Here is an 11952-nt window from a genome sequence, read left to right on the forward strand (position 1 = left end):
CTATTACTTTTATCAAGGAACGGGACCGCGGCACATCTCCTACACACACGGACTGTTTACTCCAGAGATCAGCTGATCGCCCTGATGCCGGCCGGCTCGCTGGCCAGACCCGCAGAAGTACCAGCTGAAATTTGGAGGAAAACACATCGGGGATGCAGAGGTCAAGGACAGAAGAGAAGAAAGAAGGAGACGGTGAGACAGCGGAGGCTCGAAGCGAGGAGGAGGTATAAACCGTGTCTGCCGTCTATCGTAATGGGAAATGTGCGATCGTTATCGAATAAAATCGACGAGCTCTCAGCACTGGTACGGAGTCAGAGGGAATACCGAGAGTGTAGCCTGATGTGTTTCACCAAATCATGGATGCACCAGGACATTCCCGATGAGAATGCTTCCGTGGAAGGCTTCCACACTGTTCGGGCGCACAGGGACAGCATCGCTAGCGGTAAGCGGAAAGGAGGTGGGCTTGCTGTTTTAGTTAACAACCGGTGGTGTAACCCTGCCAACATAACAATCAAAGAAAGGATTTGTTGCCCGGACATTGAACTGTGTGCTGTTGGACTCAGGCCGTATTATTTACCCGGGGAATTCTCTCACGTCATCTTGGTGGCTGTTTATGTTCCTCCCTCTGCTAACCCCACAGCTGCATGTGACACTATCCACTCTGCCATAGCCCGGTTACAGACTCAGCACCCGAGTGCCTTTATTGTAATCAATATGTGATTACATATGTGGACTGTCCGACCAGGGGAGAAAAAATTCTAGACCTACTGTATGCTAATGTCAAGGATGCATACAGCTCCTCCTCCCTCCCCCCACTTGGTAGGTCAGATCATAACCCGATTCACCTCACCCCCCGCTATGTGCCGATTGTGAGGAGGGAACCTGTGACCACGAGGAGTGTTAGGAGGTGGTCAGAGGAGGCCTTAGCGGAACTACAGGGCTGTTTCGAGGTGACCAACTGGGAAACACTCTGTGAGCCTCACGCCGAGGACATCAATGGGCTTACTGAGTGTATCACAGACTACATAACTTTCTGCACCGACTCCATTGTTCCAGCTCAGACTGTTCATTGTTACCCAAATAACAAGCCGTGGGTGACTAAGGACATCAAAGCCCTCCTCAACAACAAGAAGAGGGCTTTCAGAGGGGGCAATAAAGAGGAGGTGAGGAAGGTCCAGGTGTTACTAAAGGACAAGATCAGAGAGGCTAAGGACAATTACAGGAGGAAGCTGGAGTGGAAACTCCAGCAGAACAGCATGAGAGAGGTGTGGAGGGGCATGAAGACCATCACTGGATTCAGGCCAACCAACAGCAGGGGAGCTGAGGGAGGTGAGAACAGAGCTAACGAGTTCAATCTGTTTTTCAATAGATTCGACACCACAGTGTCTGCTCCCACCCCCACAACCTCACCTGTAGTCAGCCTGGAATCCAGAGCCACACCACTGTGCCAGCCTCTCTCTTCACATGGCGCTGTTGCCTCCTGTGAGATTCCTGACACCCCTCCCCCACCCATCACCTTCACTCAATACCAGGTTGAGATGCAAATGAGGAGACTTCACTCAGGCAAGTCTGCTGGACCAGACGGAGTGAGTCCCCTCATCCTCAAGACCTGTGCCCCCCAGCTGTGTGGAGTCTTTCATAAACTGTTTATGCTGAGTCTGAGTCTGCAGAGGGTACCAGTGATGTGGAAGACATCATGCCTCGTCCCTGTACCAAAGACGCCACGGCCCAGTGGCCGCCAGGATTACAGGCCCGTGGCACTGACCTCCCACATCATAAAGACCCTGGAAAGGCTCATCCTGGACCAGCTGCGACCCATAGTAAGACCACATCTGGATCCCCTTCAGTTCGCTTATCAGCCTCGTCTCGGAACTGAGGACGCCATCATCTACCTGCTCAATCGTGTCTACACCCATCTGGACCAGCCGGCGAGCACTGTGAGGGTCATGTTTTTTGACTTTTCTAGTGCTTTCAATACCATCAGGCCGACCCTCCTGGGTGATAAGTTAGTTAATGTCAAAGTTGGCCTCTGTGCTTTTTCAGTGTTGTAAAGACTCTTTCTTGCACTGAGGTCTGCTTATTTTAAATATCTTGTACTTGTTTTTAACCTTTTCATGTCAAAGTTGGCCTCTGTGCTTTTTCAGTGTTGTAAAGACTCTTTCTTGCACTGAGGTCTGCTTATTGTAAATATCTTGTACTTGTTTGAACACCTTTTCATGTCAAAGTTGGCCTCTGTGCTTTTTCAGTGTTGGAAAGACTCTTTCTTGCACTGAGGTCTGCTTATTTTAAATATCTTGTACTTGTTTTTAACCTTTTCATGTCAAAGTTGGCCTCTGTGCTTTTTCAGTGTTGGAAAGACTCTTTCTTGCACTGAGGTCTGCTTATTGTAAATATCTCGTACTTGTTTGAACACTTTTTAATGTTAAAGTTGGCCTTTGTGCTTTTTCAGTGTTGTAAAGACTCTTTCTTGCACTGAGGTCTGCTTATTGTAAATATCTTGTACTTGTTTTTACACCTTTTCATGTCAAAGTTGGCCTCTGTGCTTTTTCAGTGTTGGAAAGACTCTTTCTTGCACTGAGGTCTGCTTATTGTAAATATCTTGTACTTGTTTTTACACCTTTTCATGTCAAAGTTGGCCTCTGTGCTTTTTCAGTGTTGGAAAGACTCTTTCTTGCACTGAGGTCTGCTTATTGTAAATATCTTGTACTTGTTTTTACACCTTTTCATGTCAAAGTTGACCTCTGTGCTTTTTCAGTGGTGGAAAGACTCTTTCTTGCACTGAGGTCTGCTTATTGTAAATATCTTGTACTTGTTTTTACACCTTTTCATGTCAAAGTTGGCCTCTGTGCTTTTTCAGTGTTGGAAAGACTCTTTCTTGCACTGAGGTCTGCTTATTGTAAATATCTCGTACTTGTTTGAACACTTTTTAATGTCAAAGTTGGCCTTTGTGCTTTTTCAGTGTTGGAAAGACTCTTTCTTGCACTGAGGTCTGCTTATTGTAAATATCTTGTACTTGTTTTTACACCTTTTCATGTCAAAGTTGGCCTTTGTGCTTTTTCAGTGTTGGAAAGACTCTTTCTTGCACTGAGGTCTGCTTATTGTAAATATCTTGTACTTGTTTGAACACCTTTTCATGTCAAAGTTGGCCTTTGTGCTTTTTCAGTGTTGGAAAGACTCTTTCTTGCACTGAGGTCTGCTTATTGTAAATATCTTGTACTTGTTTGAACACCTTTTAATGTCAAAGTTGGCCTCTGTGCTTTTTCAGTGGTGGAAAGACACTTTCTTGCACTGAGGTCTGCTTATTGTAAATATCTTGTACTTGTTTTTACACCTTTTAATGTCAAAGTTGGCCTTTGTGCTTTTTCAGTGTTGGAAAGACTCTTTCTTGCACTGAGGTCTGCTTATTGTAAATATCTTGTACTTGTTTTTACACCTTTTCATGTCAAAGTTGGCCTTTGTGCTTTTTCAGTGTTGTAAAGTCTCTTTCTTGCACTGAGGTCTGCTTATTGTAAATATCTTGTACTTGTTTTTACACCTTTTAATGTCAAAGTTGGCCTTTGTGCTTTTTCAGTGTTGGAAAGACTCTTTCTTGCACTGAGGTCTGCTTATTGTAAATATCTTGTACTTGTTTTTACACCTTTTCATGTCAAAGTTGGCCTTTGTGCTTTTTCAGTGTTGGAAAGACTCTTTCTTGCACTGAGGTCTGCTTATTGTAAATATCTTGTACTTGTTTGAACACCTTTTCATGTCAAAGTTGGCCTTTGTGCTTTTTCAGTGTTGGAAAGACTCTTTCTTGCACTGAGGTCTGCTTATTGTAAATATCTTGTACTTGTTTGAACACCTTTTCATGTCAAAGTTGGCCTCTGTGCTTTTTCAGTGTTGTAAAGTCTCTTTCTTGCACTGAGGTCTGCTTATTTTAAATATCTTGTACTTGTTTTTACACCTTTTCATGTCATAGTTGGCCTCTGTGCTTTTTCAGTGGTGGAAAGACACTTTCTTGCACTGAGATCTGCTTATTTTAAATATCTTGTACTTGTTTTTACACCTTTTCATGTCAAAGTTGGCCTCTGTGCTTTTTCAGTGGTGGAAAGACACTTTCTTGCACTGAGGTCTGCTTATTTTAAATATCTTGTACTTGTTTTTACACCTTTTAATGTCAAAGTTGGCCTCTGTGCTTTTTCAGTGTTGTAAAGACTCTTTCTTGCACTGAGGTCTGCTTATTTTAAATATCTTGTACTTGTTTTTACACCTTTTAATGTCAAAGTTGGCCTCTGTGCTTTTTCAGTGTTGTAAAGACTCTTTCTTGCACTGAGGTCTGCTTATTGTAAATATCTTGTACTTGTTTTTAACCTTTTCATGTCAAAGTTGGCCTTTGTGCTTTTTCAGTGTTGTAAAGACTCTTTCTTGCACTGAGGTCTGCTTATTGTAAATATCTTGTACTTGTTTTTACACCTTTTCATGTCAAAGTTGGCCTCTGTGCTTTTTCAGTGTTGTAAAGACTCTTTCTTGCACTGAGGTCTGCTTATTGTAAATATCTTGTACTTGTTTTTAACCTTTTCATGTCAAAGTTGGCCTTTGTGCTTTTTCAGTGTTGTAAAGACTCTTTCTTGCACTGAGGTCTGCTTATTGTAAATATCTTGTACTTGTTTTTACACCTTTTCATGTCAAAGTTGGCCTCTGTGCTTTTTCAGTGTTGTAAAGACTCTTTCTTGCACTGAGGTCTGCTTATTGTAAATATCTTGTACTTGTTTTTACACCTTTTCATGTCAAAGTTGGCCTCTGTGCTTTTTCAGTGTTGTAAAGACTCTTTCTTGCACTGAGGTCTGCTTATTTTAAATATCTTGTACTTGTTTTTACACCTTTTCATGTCAAAGTTGGCCTCTGTGCTTTTTCAGTGTTGTAAAGACTCTTTCTTGCACTGAGGTCTGCTTATTGTAAATATCTTGTACTTGTTTTTACACCTTTTCATGTCAAAGTTGGCCTCTGTGCTTTTTCAGTGTTGTAAAGACTCTTTCTTGCACTGAGGTCTGCTTATTGTAAATATCTTGTACTTGTTTGAACACCTTTTCATGTCAAAGTTGGCCTCTGTGCTTTTTCAGTGTTGTAAAGTCTCTTTCTTGCACTGAGATCTGCTTATTTTAAATATCTTGTACTTGTTTTTACACCTTTTCATGTCAAAGTTGGCCTCTGTGCTTTTTCAGTGTTGTAAAGTCTCTTTCTTGCACTGAGGTCTGCTTATTGTAAATATCTTGTACTTGTTTTTACACCTTTTCATGTCATAGTTGGCCTCTGTGCTTTTTCAGTGGTGGAAAGACTCTTTCTTGCACTGAGATCTGCTTATTTTAAATATCTTGTACTTGTTTTTACACCTTTTCATGTCAAAGTTGGCCTCTGTGCTTTTTCAGTGTTGGAAAGACTCTTTCTTGCACTGAGGTCTGCTTATTGTAAATATCTCGTACTTGTTTGAACACTTTTTAATGTCAAAGTTGGCCTCTGTGCTTTTCAGTGTTGGAAAGACTCTTTCTTGCACTGAGGTCTGCTTATTGTAAATATCTTGTATTTGTTTTTACACCTTTTCATGTCAAAGTTGGCCTCTGTGCTTTTTCAGTGGTGGAAAGACTCTTTCTTGCACTGAGGTCTGCTTATTGTAAATATCTTGTACTTGTTTGAACACCTTTTCATGTCAAAGTTGGCCTTTGTGCTTTTTCAGTGTTGGAAAGACTCTTTCTTGCACTGAGGTCTGCTTATTGTAAATATCTTGTACTTGTTTGAACACCTTTTAATGTCAAAGTTGGCCTCTGTGCTTTTTCAGTGGTGGAAAGACACTTTCTTGCACTGAGGTCTGCTTATTGTAAATATCTTGTACTTGTTTTTACACCTTTTAATGTCAAAGTTGGCCTTTGTGCTTTTTCAGTGTTGGAAAGACTCTTTCTTGCACTGAGGTCTGCTTATTGTAAATATCTTGTACTTGTTTTTACACCTTTTCATGTCAAAGTTGGCCTTTGTGCTTTTTCAGTGTTGTAAAGTCTCTTTCTTGCACTGAGGTCTGCTTATTGTAAATATCTTGTACTTGTTTTTACACCTTTTCATGTCAAAGTTGGCCTTTGTGCTTTTTCAGTGTTGTAAAGTCTCTTTCTTGCACTGAGGTCTGCTTATTGTAAATATCTTGTACTTGTTTTTACACCTTTTAATGTCAAAGTTGGCCTCTGTGCTTTTTCAGTGTTGTAAAGACTCTTTCTTGCACTGAGGTCTGCTTATTGTAAATATCTTGTACTTGTTTTTACACCTTTTCATGTCAAAGTTGGCCTTTGTGCTTTTTCAGTGTTGTAAAGTCTCTTTCTTGCACTGAGGTCTGCTTATTGTAAATATCTTGTACTTGTTTTTACACCTTTTCATGTCAAAGTTGGCCTTTGTGCTTTTTCAGTGTTGTAAAGTCTCTTTCTTGCACTGAGGTCTGCTTATTGTAAATATCTTGTACTTGTTTTTACACCTTTTAATGTCAAAGTTGGCCTTTGTGCTTTTTCAGTGTTGTAAAGTCTCTTTCTTGCACTGAGGTCTGCTTATTTTAAATATCTTGTACTTGTTTTTACACCTTTTCATGTCATAGTTGGCCTCTGTGCTTTTTCAGTGGTGGAAAGACACTTTCTTGCACTGAGATCTGCTTATTTTAAATATCTTGTACTTGTTTTTACACCTTTTCATGTCAAAGTTGGCCTCTGTGCTTTTTCAGTGGTGGAAAGACACTTTCTTGCACTGAGGTCTGCTTATTTTAAATATCTTGTACTTGTTTTTACACCTTTTAATGTCAAAGTTGGCCTCTGTGCTTTTTCAGTGTTGTAAAGACTCTTTCTTGCACTGAGGTCTGCTTATTGTAAATATCTTGTACTTGTTTTTAACCTTTTCATGTCAAAGTTGGCCTTTGTGCTTTTTCAGTGTTGTAAAGACTCTTTCTTGCACTGAGGTCTGCTTATTGTAAATATCTTGTACTTGTTTTTACACCTTTTCATGTCAAAGTTGGCCTCTGTGCTTTTTCAGTGTTGTAAAGACTCTTTCTTGCACTGAGGTCTGCTTATTGTAAATATCTTGTACTTGTTTTTACACCTTTTCATGTCAAAGTTGGCCTCTGTGCTTTTTCAGTGTTGTAAAGACTCTTTCTTGCACTGAGGTCTGCTTATTGTAAATATCTTGTACTTGTTTGAACACCTTTTCATGTCAAAGTTGGCCTCTGTGCTTTTTCAGTGTTGTAAAGACTCTTTCTTGCACTGAGGTCTGCTTATTGTAAATATCTTGTACTTGTTTTTACACCTTTTCATGTCAAAGTTGGCCTCTGTGCTTTTTCAGTGTTGTAAAGACTCTTTCTTGCACTGAGGTCTGCTTATTGTAAATATCTTGTACTTGTTTGAACACCTTTTCATGTCAAAGTTGGCCTCTGTGCTTTTTCAGTGTTGTAAAGACTCTTTCTTGCACTGAGGTCTGCTTATTTTAAATATCTTGTACTTGTTTTTACACCTTTTCATGTCAAAGTTGGCCTCTGTGCTTTTTCAGTGTTGTAAAGACTCTTTCTTGCACTGAGGTCTGCTTATTGTAAATATCTTGTACTTGTTTGAACACCTTTTCATGTCAAAGTTGGCCTCTGTGCTTTTTCAGTGTTGTAAAGACTCTTTCTTGCACTGAGGTCTGCTTATTGTAAATATCTTGTACTTGTTTTTACACCTTTTCATGTCAAAGTTGGCCTCTGTGCTTTTTCAGTGTTGTAAAGTCTCTTTCTTGCACTGAGATCTGCTTATTTTAAATATCTTGTACTTGTTTTTACACCTTTTCATGTCAAAGTTGGCCTCTGTGCTTTTTCAGTGTTGTAAAGTCTCTTTCTTGCACTGAGGTCTGCTTATTGTAAATATCTTGTACTTGTTTTTACACCTTTTCATGTCATAGTTGGCCTCTGTGCTTTTTCAGTGTTGTAAAGACTCTTTCTTGCACTGAGGTCTGCTTATTGTAAATATCTTGTACTTGTTTTTACACCTTTTCATGTCAAAGTTGGCCTCTGTGCTTTTTCAGTGTTGGAAAGACTCTTTCTTGCACTGAGGTCTGCTTATTGTAAATATCTCGTACTTGTTTGAACACTTTTTAATGTCAAAGTTGGCCTCTGTGCTTTTCAGTGTTGGAAAGACTCTTTCTTGCACTGAGGTCTGCTTATTGTAAATATCTTGTATTTGTTTTTACACCTTTTCATGTCAAAGTTGGCCTCTGTGCTTTTTCAGTGGTGGAAAGACTCTTTCTTGCACTGAGGTCTGCTTATTGTAAATATCTCGTACTTGTTTGAACACTTTTTAATGTCAAAGTTGGCCTCTGTGCTTTTTCAGTGGTGGAAAGACTCTTTCTTGCACTGAGGTCTGCTTATTTTAAATATCTTGTACTTGTTTTTACACCTTTTAATGTCAAAGTTGGCCTCTGTGCTTTTTCAGTGTTGGAAAGTCTCTTTCTTGCACTGAGGTCTGCTTATTTTAAATATCTTGTACTTGTTTGAACACCTTTTCATGTCAAAGTTGGCCTCTGTGCTTTTTCAGTGGTGGAAAGACTCTTTCTTGCACTGAGGTCTGCTTATTGTAAATATCTTGTACTTGTTTGAACACCTTTTCATGTCAAAGTTGGCCTCTGTGCTTTTTCAGTGGTGGAAAGACACTTTCTTGCACTGAGGTCTGCTTATTTTAAATATCTTGTACTTGTTTTTACACCTTTTAATGTCAAAGTTGGCCTCTGTGCTTTTTCAGTGTTGGAAAGTCTCTTTCTTGCACTGAGGTCTGCTTATTTTAAATATCTTGTACTTGTTTGAACACCTTTTCATGTCAAAGTTGGCCTCTGTGCTTTTTCAGTGGTGGAAAGACTCTTTCTTGCACTGAGGTCTGCTTATTTTAAATATCTTGTACTTGTTTTTACACCTTTTAATGTCAAAGTTGGCCTTTGTGCTTTTTCAGTGTTGGAAAGTCTCTTTCTTGCACTGAGGTCTGCTTATTGTAAATATCTTGTACTTGTTTGAACACCTTTTCATGTCAAAGTTGGCCTCTGTGCTTTTTCAGTGGTGGAAAGACACTTTCTTGCACTGAGGTCTGCTTATTGTAAATATCTTGTACTTGTTTTTACACCTTTTCATGTCAAAGTTGGCCTCTGTGCTTTTTCAGTGGTGGAAAGACACTTTCTTGCACTGAGGTCTGCTTATTTTAAATATCTTGTACTTGTTTTTACACCTTTTCATGTCAAAGTTGGCCTCTGTGCTTTTTCAGTGGTGGAAAGACTCTTTCTTGCACTGAGGTCTGCCTATTGTAAATATCTTGTACTTGTTTGAACACCTTTTCATGTCAAAGTTGGCCTCTGTGCTTTTTCAGTGGTGGAAAGACTCTTTCTTGCACTGAGGTCTGCTTATTGTAAATATCTTGTACTTGTTTGAACACCTTTTCATGTCAAAGTTGGCCTCTGTGCTTCTTCAGTGTTGTAAAGACTCTTTCTTGCACTGAGGTCTGCTTATTGTAAATATCTCGTACTTGTTTGAACACCTTTTCATGTCAAAGTTGGCCTCTGTGCTTTTTCAGTGGTGGAAAGACACTTTCTTGCACTGAGGTCTGCTTATTTTAAATATCTTGTACTTGTTTTTACACCTTTTCATGTCAAAGTTGGCCTCTGTGCTTTTTCAGTGTTGTAAAGACTCTTTCTTGCACTGAGGTCTGCTTATTGTAAATATCTCGTACTTGTTTGAACACTTTTTAATGTCAAAGTTGGCCTCTGTGCTTTTTCAGTGTTGTAAAGACTCTTTCTTGCACTGAGGTCTGCTTATTGTAAATATCTTGTACTTGTTTGAACACCTTTTCATGTCAAAGTTGGCCTCTGTGCTTTTTCAGTGGTGGAAAGACTCTTTCTTGCACTGAGGTCTGCTTATTGTAAATATCTTGTACTTGTTTTTACACCTTTTCTTGTCAAAGTTGGCCTTTGTGCTTTTCAGTGTTGGAAAGACTCTTTCTTGCACTGAGGTCTGCTTATTTTAAATATCTTGTACTTGTTTTTACACCTTTTCTTGTCAAAGTTGGCCTTTGTGCTTTTCAGTGTTGGAAAGACTCTTTCTTGCACTGAGGTCTGCTTATTGTAAATATCTTGTACTTGTTTTTACACCTTTTCATGTCAAAGTTGGCCTCTGTGCTTTTTCAGTGGTGGAAAGACTCTTTCTTGCACTGAGGTCTGCTTATTGTAAATATCTCGTACTTGTTTGAACACTTTTTAATGTCAAAGTTGGCCTTTGTGCTTTTTCAGTGTTGTAAAGACTCTTTCTTGCACTGAGGTCTGCTTATTTTAAATATCTTGTACTTGTTTTTACACCTTTTAATGTCAAAGTTGGCCTCTGTGCTTTTTCAGTGTTGTAAAGACTCTTTCTTGCACTGAGGTCTGCTTATTTTAAATATCTTGTACTTGTTTGAACACCTTTTCATGTCAAAGTTGGCCTCTGTGCTTTTTCAGTGTTGTAAAGACTCTTTCTTGCACTGAGGTCTGCTTATTGTAAATATCTTGTACTTGTTTGAACACCTTTTCATGTCAAAGTTGGCCTCTGTGCTTTTTCAGTGGTGGAAAGACTCTTTCTTGCACTGAGGTCTGCTTATTGTAAATATCTTGTATTTGTTTTTACACCTTTTCATGTCAAAGTTGGCCTCTGTGCTTTTTCAGTGGTGGAAAGACTCTTTCTTGCACTGAGGTCTGCTTATTGTAAATATCTCGTACTTGTTTGAACACTTTTTAATGTCAAAGTTGGCCTCTGTGCTTTTTCAGTGTTGTAAAGACTCTTTCTTGCACTGAGGTCTGCTTATTGTAAATATCTCGTACTTGTTTGAACACTTTTTAATGTCAAAGTTGGCCTCTGTGCTTTTTCAGTGTTGTAAAGACTCTTTCTTGCACTGAGGTCTGCTTATTGTAAATATCTTGTACTTGTTTTTACACCTTTTCATGTCAAAGTTGGCCTCTGTGCTTTTTCAGTGGTGGAAAGACTCTTTCTTGCACTGAGGTCTGCTTATTGTAAATATCTTGTATTTGTTTTTACACCTTTTCATGTCAAAGTTGGCCTCTGTGCTTTTTCAGTGGTGGAAAGACTCTTTCTTGCACTGAGGTCTGCTTATTGTAAATATCTCGTACTTGTTTGAACACTTTTTAATGTCAAAGTTGGCCTTTGTGCTTTTTCAGTGTTGGAAAGTCTCTTTCTTGCACTGAGGTCTGCTTATTTTAAATATCTTGTACTTGTTTTTACACCTTTTAATGTCAAAGTTGGCCTCTGTGCTTTTTCAGTGTTGGAAAGTCTCTTTCTTGCACTGAGGTCTGCTTATTTTAAATATCTTGTACTTGTTTGAACACCTTTTCATGTCAAAGTTGGCCTCTGTGCTTTTTCAGTGGTGGAAAGACTCTTTCTTGCACTGAGGTCTGCTTATTTTAAATATCTTGTACTTGTTTTTACACCTTTTAATGTCAAAGTTGGCCTTTGTGCTTTTTCAGTGTTGGAAAGTCTCTTTCTTGCACTGAGGTCTGCTTATTGTAAATATCTTGTACTTGTTTGAACACCTTTTCATGTCAAAGTTGGCCTCTGTGCTTTTTCAGTGGTGGAAAGACACTTTCTTGCACTGAGGTCTGCTTATTGTAAATATCTTGTACTTGTTTTTACACCTTTTCATGTCAAAGTTGGCCTCTGTGCTTTTTCAGTGGTGGAAAGACACTTTCTTGCACTGAGGTCTGCTTATTTTAAATATCTTGTACTTGTTTTTACACCTTTTCATGTCAAAGTTGGCCTCTGTGCTTTTTCAGTGGTGGAAAGACTCTTTCTTGCACTGAGGTCTGCCTATTGTAAATATCTTGTACTTGTTTGAACACCTTTTCATGTCAAAGTTGGCCTCTGTGCTTTTTCAGTGGTGGAAAGACACTTTCTTGCAC

At 39.2% G+C, this 11952-nt stretch overlaps 1 pseudogene; it reads left to right on the forward strand.

Moving 5' to 3' along the window:
- The first annotated feature begins 786 nt into the window (after nucleotides 1-786).
- On the forward strand, nucleotides 787-1769 carry LOC146371226 (uncharacterized; annotated as a pseudogene).
- Nucleotides 1770-11952: the final 10183 nt, after the last annotated feature.

This window comes from Perissodus microlepis, chromosome 16, assembly GCF_051167445.1.
Source record: "Perissodus microlepis isolate ML-2025 ecotype Zambia chromosome 16, ASM5116744v1, whole genome shotgun sequence".
Taxonomy (NCBI): Eukaryota; Metazoa; Chordata; class Actinopteri; order Cichliformes; family Cichlidae; genus Perissodus; species Perissodus microlepis.